Source organism: Mauremys reevesii, linkage group 9 (genome assembly GCF_016161935.1).
Source record: "Mauremys reevesii isolate NIE-2019 linkage group 9, ASM1616193v1, whole genome shotgun sequence".
Classification (NCBI taxonomy): Eukaryota; Metazoa; Chordata; order Testudines; family Geoemydidae; genus Mauremys; species Mauremys reevesii.
This window is the reverse complement of record NC_052631.1, coordinates 37,607,438-37,620,021: the sequence shown is the minus strand read 5'-3', so window position 1 is coordinate 37,620,021 and position 12,584 is coordinate 37,607,438.

Below are 12,584 nucleotides of genomic sequence, written 5' to 3'. Positions count from 1 at the left end.
TGCATATACAGTACATATTGGGCCCAATCCTGCAGCACTTACCAATGTAAGCAGATGACTGACTTTTGAGAATCTGCATGTGAGATGAATATATTACCATGTCCAATATTGGCTACTGGTATGATGCTTCAAACTGGAATTTATCTGTGAGAGCATTTTTCACCTTTTCTAAACTGTTTTTATATAGGGAGAAATTTAGAGACGGATTGGGAAAAGGGAATTTTCTGAATTCCAGAGTGGAAGTTAAAAACATGGGTTCTATTTAGTGATTTATTTAGATTAAAAAATAGTGGTAAAATTCTTTGAGTCTAGATGCCTAAAATTAGGTACCTGGAACCGTATTTAAGCCCCTATATAAACCTAGACTGGTGCTGAGTACCCTGAATTCACACTGAAGTTATACCAATGTGAGAATAATGAAGTGAGTTCAGAATAGGCCCATTAGGTTTGTGTAAGTGAATAATACAGTAAAGAGCAAATTTTCATTCGCCTTTAAAACAACATAGTTTGCACATTTCCACTGGCAAAACCCAAGTGATATGCAGGAGGATCAGGGCCTTGGCAGCAGCCACTGCACTCCAGTGTTTTTATACGTAATTTATGGCTGTTGCCTAGATTCAAACATGGGGATGATATAGAGACTGCAGCTGGGTGGGATTTTTCATTTCAGAGGGGAGTTTCACAATGCCAACATTTCTTCTGATCTGGATTGCAACTAACAAATTTCAAAATTTTCTGCACACTGGAATTCCCCAAAACCCTGGATTTCAGGTCAACCAAAATAGTTTGTTTCAAATGTACCCAGCTATTTTGCTATAAATACATAGATATATGTTGGTAAGGTATAGGTATGGAGTATGGTGGTAATGCAAAAAAAAAAGCTACAGACCTGTAAAACAATAGCTTAGCCAAACTAACTGAAGCCTAAAGACTTGACATAAGCAACTAACCAGTAGTTGACCCTGTATCACTAGATGTTACAAGAGAGGCTGCTGTCACAAACAAGTGATGCTAAACTGCTCATAGGGAACCACAGAATGCCAGTTTATATCAGCTTCAGATATTTTAAGATAGGACCATCAACAGATATTCAACCACAATAATGCCATAGTAACTAATTGATGTATATGCTAATAAGATTGAGGTAAAAGGCCCAGTAACCTATGAGAGAAGAATGAGAGAGTATAGATAAGAAAAAGGGACTGACACCTTTATTGCATATGTATAAGCATTTGCTCAGCCTATGATAAAAGGTGGCACTCAGCTCATGCTGCACTCTCGGGAGATTTCCTGGAATTTGCCAGGCCAAGGACCTCGTGTTGTTCATCTTAACAACTACAGTGCTCCCCGGCAAAGAATAATGGGAGCTTGCAAATGCTGGACATAGAGATGATGCACAACCTACTTTGCTGTTTTGTAGTGTTTGTGTTATTATGGATTGTGCAGATAAAACTATTATAAATTCAGATGGTCTTCCCCTAAGTGTGTATGTCTCTCCCGCATACACTGGGGTCCTCACTCTCAAATTAACTGCAGTACGGTGGCTTGATGTAGTGGCAGCTGACCACTGCCAAAACACGTGATGTTAAATTGGGAGATCCGGATAATACCTAATCAATAGATCAGGCAACATAGTTCTTCCGCAAAATTGAAATGTTTCATTCCAGTTGAGACTTCTTGTCATTTTATATTTTTGTCATACAAAATTAAGAACATGAAATGAAAAAATCTTTCTGAAAAGAAAATCAAAATTTTCTATTCTGAAAAGGTCAAAATGGAATGTTTCAACCTTATCAAAATGCTCTTTCCAATTTTCATTGCTAAATGACTTTTTGACAAAGACTTTTAGTTCCTCAAAATGTTTCCCTTGACAAAAAAAATGTTCTGTTGAAAAAAAATTTGATTGGCTCTAATCGGAACTCCCCATGTCTTCCCTCTGATTTAGCACACTCCTATTGGCTACCCATAATTTGTCCATATACACTTTCACCTAGCACACACACTATCTACTGTAAGAAAGGGGGTTGGCAATATTCAGAGATGAACAGCCTTGTGTCTGTGTTTTGAAAGATCTGTATTGGTGACAAATCATTGCAAAAGCATTTCACAAGAGGCAGACATAAGTAGGTGTAGCAGCAAATGGTATCTCTGAATCAGCAGGAAGGTAAGGTCAGGAGAAGAGATACCGAATGTATAAATAACTGACATAAAGGGACCAATGTAAAATACAGAAGATGAAAAAAACTCCTTAGTGTAGCTGAACTTGAAGCATGAATGTGGTGCTGAAGCACAGTATTTGATATGGAAAGGAAATTAAATTTTACTTTTAAATTTTAACCATGAATCTTTTAGAAAAAGATTTACTGATACAGATGGGTATTAATGTACATAAAACATGGTAGCAAATAACCTTTTAAATTATAGACCTGTATTTTAGAGTGATATGTCCTGGATTTATAAATGGTATCAGGGATTCTCAAATTTTCATAGTACAGATCAGCTCTTCATAAATAGGTCATCTCAAGAGCCACCTTCCCTCCAAATCATACTCCAATTTCTGTGGCCACAACATTTCTCCAACAATCATTGTCATTTTTTGCAAATAAGGTGGTCAATAATTTGTATGTGTACATGCAAAAAATGGTAAGAACCATACACAAAAAGAATTTACTTATCCCTCTCCCATTTCATTGTAAACCCCTGCTCCATTCCTCAAATCCAAAATCAACTTAATCTCTCTCTCTCTCTCTCTCTCTCTCTCTCTCACACACACACACACACACACACACACATACACACAAAACTTCATTGCCCTATTAGTACTACTGGATTCCTCCTGCCCACTTCAGTGACTATCAAGTTTTAGTTCCTTCCCATCCCACACCAATCACACCCACAACCTTTCTCCTCTCTTCTCACAGCAGATCCCATATTACTTCCTCTCTTAGGTTAGTGCTCTCACATCCCACCAGCTCCCCATCTCCTTTATCCAGGTCTATTCTCTTCTTGCCTGGTTCATTGATACTTGTTCTAGCCTTATTCCCCAATCCTAGCCCTGTGTTCCTTCCCTCTATTTCATGGTCCTTCCATCACGTAAGATTCCTGGCAGTTGCCTTGTCCCAGTTTCAAGCTCATACATCTTTCCAGCATCAATCTCCCTTCCATCCAGCTCTGCTGTCTTCTCGCCTTCTGGTTCTCTTTTTACCCATCTGCACCCCAAACAACCTTGTTAGCTGGGGCAAAGATTGGACCTCATCCTCTCTCCCTCTTACACATGGTGACTTGTTAACAAGTGAAGACATGCCAAATGGAACAAGAAGTTAATGTGAGTTCTAGGCCAGATCCAGCACCCAAGTAAGATTTAATAGGTGCAATAAAAGACTCTGTGGATACAGATGTACTCACCAGTGATCACATTTCAGCAACAAACATTGATATAATTTTCCTTAAAATAAACACACATACACACACACATACAACACTTGTTTTCATTTAAACATGGATCTTTTCATGAAATTATTAATTGCTAATTACAGAATTATTAGATTACAGCAGGGGGCACTCAAAATTACTTGAGGGTTTTCAGGAAGTTTTTTATGAAAGTAATTATTATTAGTTAAAAAGTTAGTCAAAATTGTTTGTTACATTAATTAATCATTGCCTACATATTAATTAGACACAAAGTAATTTTATAGTGGTACATTGTAACAATTGCATAATTAATAAATGTTATTCTTATAAGAGATCATCTTACTGCAGAGAAAGTTAACAAAAATCTTACATATTTAAGAGTTTACTAACTAAAAAAGCATGCACAAAGTGTTGGGATCATTTCCCGTCCCTTCCAATACAAACATATATTACAATTAAAATATTTTTAGAGCTGTACAAATACCTGAATTTTTGGTTTGCTGACCCACCCAAAAATAAACAAATAAATTTAAAAAAATGGGGGTCAAACAAAACACAAAATTAAACTTTGTTTTAACAGGATATTTTAAAAAAAATAAAACTGAAGTAATATTTAAAACAAAAAGAACAATTTTGAATAGAAAAAAAATCAAACTTTCATTCACAAAATGTCCAAATTAAACATTCTGATTTTTTCAGATTTTTTTTTTTAGTTTTGAGTGAAACAATTTGGTGAATTCAACATGGCTTTGAGAAATGTTTCCATCAGGATGCATCTGCATTATTCATCAAAAAAACGGTTTGTCTGAAAAATTTCATCTAGTTATAATCATGATACACTTTTTAATTAGAATGCTACAAATACTAATTTAAAGTTCTGGACTGCTGTTCACTATTTTTGAACATTTGTACAAATGGGTTTTTGCTTCCTTAAAAGTTTGGGGAATGGCTACTTTTTTCCACAGACACCCACGTGAACCCAAATAAAGCTAGCTGTGTGTGAACAAGATTGTATGCAGTGTAGTTATAGCCATGTCGGTCGCAGGATATTGGGTGAGAGACAAGACTATATGTACTTCATCCACCTTGTGAACAAGATTTTTTTTTAAATAGTTGTAATTAATTTTTTATTCTGACATTTATCAATGTTGCGGTTGTTCAGATCCCGAGTTTAGCAGATAACTTGAGCATGTGGTTAAGGTTAAGCAAATACCTGGCTCCCACTGAAGTCTTTGGGAATGACTTCAATAAAATCTAATTATGGGCTTAAAGGGAAGCACATGTTTAAGGCCATGTCTACACTACAAGCTCAGGGTGTGACTGTCTAAACTATAGCTCGCATGCATATACTTGATGAGAGATAGTGCAAGTATAAATAGTAATATACGCAGTGGCAGCTGCATCGAGTACAAACCTGCCTGAAACCAGTGGTTATGTATCTTGCACGGATAATCTGTGCCACCACTGCCCCTGCTACTGTGGCTACACTACTATTTCTACTTGCATTAGCTCTCATCAAACTACCACAAGTGTGTGTACGGTAGCATGGACATGGACTTAGGGTTTTCTTGATTGGTGCACCAGATATAGACCAAAACCAATGGCAAATAACCACATACTACAAACTAGAGCTGGTAGAAAGTTTTAGTTCAAAACATTTTTCAGTGAAAAATGATTTTTGTCAAATTGGAAATTTCTGTGAAAAGACTCAGTTTTTGACAAAATGTCAGTTTTTCATGTAAAAAACCCTCTTTAAAAAAAAACACAAAAAAACCTGAAGAAAAATATTGCCATAAGCTTTGTCAAAAAAGATTCACAGGAACAAAACATTTCCCAACTAAGTCTGCCAACAAACAATGAACAGTGAACAGTCAATTTAAAGAGTTCACAGATCAACCAAAGCCTGAGATTTGTTTGCATAAGCTGATAATTAAGAGTAGCAAGCAGATCAGTGAAAAGCAACGTCTGTTTGAGAATGATTTATAATCAGATAAAAGGGGCTCACTTCACAGCAAGTATCATTTTGACCAGCTCTACTTGAAAACGTCACTTTCAGGAAAAGCAGGGATTGATGTGTGTTCCAGTCATGCCCATAATATTACATGGTACAGAAACAGTATTTTGGGGAAAGTAACACTTAACTCTGGCTCAGAGTCTTTCCTGGTACATTCCAGATGCTTTGCACCACTCGGGTGATGCAAAGTAGTCATAAAGTTCACTTAGTAGGGTGGTTCAGCCAGGTTTACAGATGCTTTGCATCAAATAGGACAAATGCTGGTGAATCCAACCCTTTGTGTTTTCCTGCTGACAGAATAATATTCTAGGGGCAAATCCTAATTCCTTCCCAGCTGTTCAGGTCCAGAATGGCCAACATGCAGGGGAAGCAGTGTCCTTCTGCTTTTTACCGGTCAGTATGCTTGAAGGTATGTTGTACATGTGGGAAGGTTTGCAAATGTAACACCATCACCTTCATGCACAGGAGCTCTGACTCTGTACAAGCAACCATGGAGCATTTAGCCTGTAGGGAGAATTGTGTTTCCTGTCGCTTTGTCCCTCTTACCTCAACAGAATTCCAAAGCACAACGTCCACTTACATGGGAAGTTTGCTGAGTCAATGATTGGGCCCATAGTTTGAAGACACTTTTTCTAAGTAAACCCCAGAGGATATTTATCTAGCTGAATGGTTAGCATTTATTTCTATTCCAGTGTGAAATATGAGTAGAAACTATCATACCCAAGAACTCCTCTGCAAAAATTTTAATTTTATAAGCTTGCAATTTTACGTAAGATTCAATTACATCCAAATATTTCTTAGTAGAAATAGACAATATTGCTATGTGTTTTCTATACTTGAACATCAGTGTTTATAGAAGAAATAGGAACTGGTAAATAGTAAAATATTAGCCAAGATTGATCCATTCAGGAGCTACTACAGATATACAACTAGAAGAAATAATGCCAATGAAATTTTGCCTGTGACACACAAATAAAATAAAAATAGTGTTCCACATAGAAACAGGCTTTATTTCCTAATTCATTGCAACACTGTAGGGATTTTGAATAATTGCTGAATTTTGTCTATTTTACTTGTACAGGATGAAACAGTGTACATTGTCAAGTCAAAGCCTGAGCTTTTGATCTTTTTATGTATTTTGTTACTATATTGTGTGTTTTCTCTTTGATGTACTTTTGTTCTATTTTATCAAAAAAGTCTTCAGTAATCAGATCATAATGGGAAAATGCTGTTTGATAACAAAACAAGAAGAAAAAGGATTGGTTACCTCTAGTAATATCTGGCAGTGTATAATAGAACTAGCTATGTGAAAGTTCATTGTCACTGTGAAACACAACAGAAAATGTTATAATGAACAAATCACTTTAGTTTTTATCACTGTGGTACTGCAACTATTAGAGCATTTTGAAAATAGAGCAGTCTTACTATATGTATACGAATAGAGTAGTATCCCTTTAAATAATTTGTGAGGCCTCTAGTGGGACTCACTGCATTTTATGCTTTAGAAACTACCAGAAACCAGTCAGAGCAGCAGTGTGTTTGTAGCCAGGCCTCACAGTCATATTTAGTAAATATGGTTATTTGAGCCCAACTGTGTCAGTGTGATTTCTTCATACAGTTATTGTGTAAAAAGTAAAAGGTAACACAATAGTCATATCCCTTGCACAGACAAGGACCTTACTAATTCAGATGTGAGATACAGCTATTGCAGGGATTAAAATTATCTGCATCTTTTGAAATTGCAAAGTTTTGCAATGCATGTTTCAAAAGGTATGATATCAACAGCAAGAGGCTGTAAATGTAATAGTCTCCCCCAAATAGGCAACTTTACCTTTGAAATGATTAAAAAGTCAGCTATCAGACCTACAAAATAGGACTTAATGTGGAGGTTTTGATTCAGTTCTTAGAAGATTTGCCCTGAACAAAACCTATCCAGAAAGTTGAATTGCTCAAGTGCACAATATGCTCCTCCTGTCCCCCAGACTGACAAAACTTCAGTTTCCTGGACAAGTTTTGTTTAGATATTCCAGTCCTCAACTGTAACAAGTTTCATCAGCCTATTTCCAACTATGGCAAAACTTTCATTTATTTCATCAGGGTAGGATCAGTTCACTAGGGAGGCATGATAAAAGTAAGGCTGTGATCGTTTTCTGGAGGGGGAGACTGGAGAGAGAACAGGAAGTCATACTTGTGGCTTGTCAGTTTACAGAATAACTAGCATGCTTTTCTTTAAGCTATCATTATTTCTTTTGAAAATGGGTCACATTTGTTTTTTGCTCTTTGAACTGCAGTCCTATTGTTCTTGATTTTTGCAAAATATTACGTAAGTACTTGGCAAAAGCAGAGTGAATGTATGGAGGGGTCTCATTTCTAATTAGTTATTTTTTCTCCCACTCATATGTTGTGCTAATCATAAATCTCTTTTTAATGAAGTTTTAAAATCCAAGCAACCCCTTCATGGCATTTTTATCACCTATTCGTTTTCGATTAAAAACCTTACCTGTACTGGATTCTGAAAATTATGCAAACTAACAAGTGCCATATTAAAACTATATTTTTTATCCTAAACCAATGGTTGAACTATAATTCATTGTAGTAAAATTATAGGAACAAATAATATGTGCACATGATGTAACACTATATTTCAACATGCGTTACAGCACCATGATGTTGTTATAGTGATTATACTGTGGTTTGAATAAATATCACTATATTTGAGTCAGATTTATTAGGGTTTTTAACTTTGCTCTGTACTTCCCAGGAAACAGGATTTATATTGGTAACTCCTATTAATATTAATGAGAATTAATTGCATAGCTCCCCTGTGTATCACAAAGAGTTTGTACCCCCGTAGTTGTCTTATATGTTAACACCTGTAAAGTTTTCATTTAGGGTTAGATTGTGACTTTAGCTATGTATAAGGGGGAGTATTTAGCTGTACTGCCCGGTACAGTACCGCTGTATTGTGACAATTACTTCCCTACTTCTTCTTGCTCTTGGGATGTCATCTGCTACTGCCCTATACCAGTAGCAGATTACTATCGTCAGCAGGCTGGTGTACTAGGGCAAGGACAAAGGACCAAGATAAAGGCCAAGTCCCTTTCTGCCCACCCATGGAAAGGAGAAGAGAGGTATTGGGTATGCAGGAAGGGGAGATACATAGTGGATGCATAGGGTGGGGGACTGACCTACTCTCCTTATTTTGCTGCATGGCCGCATAGGCCCAGGCTGTGAACCTGGCCCCTAGTAAACTTGCTTTTACTAGTTCTGCTGCAAAGATAGTTTTAATCCCATAGCTCTGTGGTTAGGGATGGATGTTTCATATGAAGTCAGAATGCCCTTGATCAGTCATCCAGTTTTAGAAACAAATTCAAACCAGATCATTTTTAAGGTTCTGAACTGCAAAGCTAACTTGTAAGTGTCCTATTTAAATGTTGCTGAACTCTCTTCTGTGACTAGGGCAGGAAGTGCTGAAGTACTGAGAGAAAAACTGCTCTTGTGTTTCCAGCTGGGTCCCAAAGAAGAAATAGCATAAATCTCACAAGAAAACCTATTCTGCTTAGATTCAAAGCCCAAATTTTGAAGACTCATGTAGTTCAGGTAAGTTAGGAAAGCTTTCAATAAGCATTTCAACTTTTGGTTTGCTCATCATAGTATACAATAAAGACCACAGACTAAATTCTACTTTCTATCATACTGGTGCCTCCCCATTAACTTCATTGAGGTTACACTGATATAACATAGGAGAATTTGAATCACTGTTTACATTTACAGGCCTTCATGTATTTTTCCATAGTAACGTCACGTTGCAGTCAATGGGATATTTAACGCGGTTAGCAGACAGTATGCCGTCACCATTTAACAAAATATAATTGAAGGCATAAGTCATTATTTTAGCATTATCTGCCAACCTTGATCACACTGAGTAGCCCTGTAACTCCTCAAGTAGCCCCACTAATTCCAATGGGACTATTCAAAGAATAGGGAAAGGGACTATTCATCATATGTCATATCTGCAACAGCTGGCCCTACATATAGTTGCCTTTTATTATAAAATAAAGGTGTGTTGTTGTTGTTGTTTTTTTTGCTGAGATCTTTTACACTTTGTAGCCATCTCAAAAATCCATTTCTTTTCCCCCTTATTTTACATAAATAGAGTTCACTACAACCCTGATGTACATATAGCCAAACTCCTTCCTCCTCTTTCGTACTGGTTGAAATCTGTTAGCACAGGGAGTTGCTGAAAAAGTTGAGTAGAACCTGGACTGTGTTTCATCATGATGAGTTAAATATTCCAGTATTTCATAGTGGCTTTGGGGAGTGGGGTGGGGGAATTGTTTCAGTCTTTCAACCTGGAACTTGCTTTGAATATTTCTGTGATTTTGAGTCATGATCTAAAAGCACAGGTAATTGATCATAAGAAAAAAAATTGGCATTAATAAAATTAATTGACAAAAGCCAGTCTAGCTGTCAAAGAAGAGAAACCTTGAAAAGAAACGGCAGGCTTTTGAAGGTCAAGGCTCAGTGTGGTGTAATCCCCACCATCTGTGTTCAGGCTGGTGTGATTCTCAGACTGTCATATGCACTCTCTCCTTTGAAAATAATAGACAGGAAAAAAGCTTACCCAACAGGGAGCCTAAATGTAGTTAGCTTTATAGAAAATGAAAGAGCACCACTGTATAAACTTAAGATGACCCTTAATTTTCCTTCCCCTTGACCTACACATGTCCACAGTCAGTTTCAGAAGTGTAGTGGCACTGGGAATGAAAATAATTCAGTGACCAATAAAATGTAGTGGTATAACAGCAAGCTGGAATACTAGGCGAAAATACCCAATGCAATCAGCCAAGCATGGTATTACCCTCCACATGGAGTAAGGTGATCAAGGAACTCCACTTTTTCTTTTGAAAGGAGAGTGACTTAGGCTCTTTAGTTTAGTCATAATAGAATTAAGATTCTGAAAGATGTATTAGTACCTCGGATGGAGCTGTCCTCAGTGGTAGATGGCAGAACAAGGAGCAATGTTCTCAAGCAGTGAGGGAGGTTGGATATTAGGAAAAACTATTTAACTAGGAGGATGGTGAAGCACTGGAATGGGTTACCTAGGGAGGTGGTGGAATCTCCATCCTTAGAGGTTTTTAAGACCTGGCTTGACAAAGCCATGGCTGGGATGATTTAGTTGGGGTTGGTCCTGCTTTGAGCAGGGGATTGGACTAGATGACCTCTGAGGTCTCTTCCAACCCTAATCTATGATTCTATGAAATGGGAGAGGTGTTTGAAATCTGTAAGATGTCACTATCTTGAAACTTGTTTCTTTTAGGAGGTTTGATGGTTTTCACAGAAAAGGTTTACCCATTACAATTAATTATAAGGCAATTTTGATAAAGCTCTTTACTCCAGTGTTAGGGCTATGAAACTGCAGTGCATAACCAAATATGGTGCATATATGTCATGTGTGAGATAGTATATATAAAAAGCTCATTATTTCTAACACTATACGTGATAAAAATTAGGATGCTGATGTCCAAAAACTAGGTACAGAGAATATATATTTACCTCCATTTTAGAACAATTACATTAATACTTACACTTTCAGACATGACATGAAAACACATTGTATAAAACTTACCACCATAAATGCAGATTCACAGGAAAACAACCTCCATAAAACCAAGGCATAAAAAAAATAATAGCATGCCACAAATGTCTAATTAAAAAGGCACTCCATCTCTTTGGAAGAAACACATTTTATTTGCCCTCATTAGGGTGACCTAACAACTGACCTGTGTGTGTGTCACTCTGCCACTCCTGAACGATGTAATCAGCCTAACTCATGAAAATAAAACGTGGGGAATTGAATTGTGTTTTATCTTTCTCTCCAAACTATAGCTCCCTACCTGCATGAGTACCTAAATAAGGGAACATGCATAGATAGAAACATTGAGACAATCTTGTCAAGACAGGCTCAATATATGAACCAAGTTCAGCATCCCAGATATGAACAGACCTTAAACTTTGGGGAATTTCAGATCTAGATCTGAACTGTGTATTTCCAGCTGATCTCTACTAATAATTGTTTATTGTTATTCAACAGTGCCGCACTATGGGTACTTGAGAAAGTGGGGCAAACCACAGCTTAGGAGCTGTGTCTACATGTAGTGACAAATGTGAAACATTGCGCAACATTGCTTCAGTATGCAGTCTTCAAGACTCTCAATCTCAAAGATCTTACATACCAAGCTTCCTCTGAAATGGTGTAGCAGCCGATGCACAGAATCATGAGGTGCATCAGAGTTTTGAAGGTGTCATTTGCTGTGGCTCAGTAAGAAACTATGGCTCCTACTGCAGTTTTGAGGTAGGCAAAAAGGAAAGTTGTACCTCGGCACTGGAGCTGGTCCAAAAATTTTTTTCGGAATGTTTGATTGAAAAAAAATGACAAACAATTAAAGCTTACACAAAAATTCAACATTTTAAAATATTTTTGTTGAAATCAGAATTTTGGGACTATTTAGTATCTTTCCCTCTGTAAAGTTTTAAGAAGTTAGAGAGGCAAAAGGAAAATTGAAGTAAAACACCACAACCAAGTCCTTCTGTGCCACCCTCCCTCCACTAGAAATCATTCAGTCTATTTCATTCAGTGGGAAAATGGAATACACGTATATCAAAACACCAAATCAAAAAATTGTAGGTTATCAGTTATTAAATTTCAGAAACGCTGTTCCATTTCAAAATGCAGAATTAATGGGACTTTGAAGTTTCAAAAGGGTTTCTTTTTTTGCAATATATATATATATATATATATATATAGAAACCAACTCCTCTGAGCAACCCAAAAGAAAAGAAAAGCGAAGGGATTTACAAGGGAGGGGGAGAGCAGAAAGCAAGAGTTACTGAGACAATGAAAATTTTGATTTGAACTAAAAAGAGCCTTTAAATAGAAAATATGACATCAAGTCGGGGCATTCAGCCTCAGTGTGCGATGCTGAGCATTTTATTTCACCAAGTCATTTTCTTCCCCAATCCACAGGGAAATATAATTTTTCACAATAACTGTCAACTCCAGTCAACATACAGTGGATGCATCATTTTTTCATTACAGGATTAGCAATGTGAAGCTAATGCTATTATTTTCTTCATTAACTTTGAAGGATAGATATTT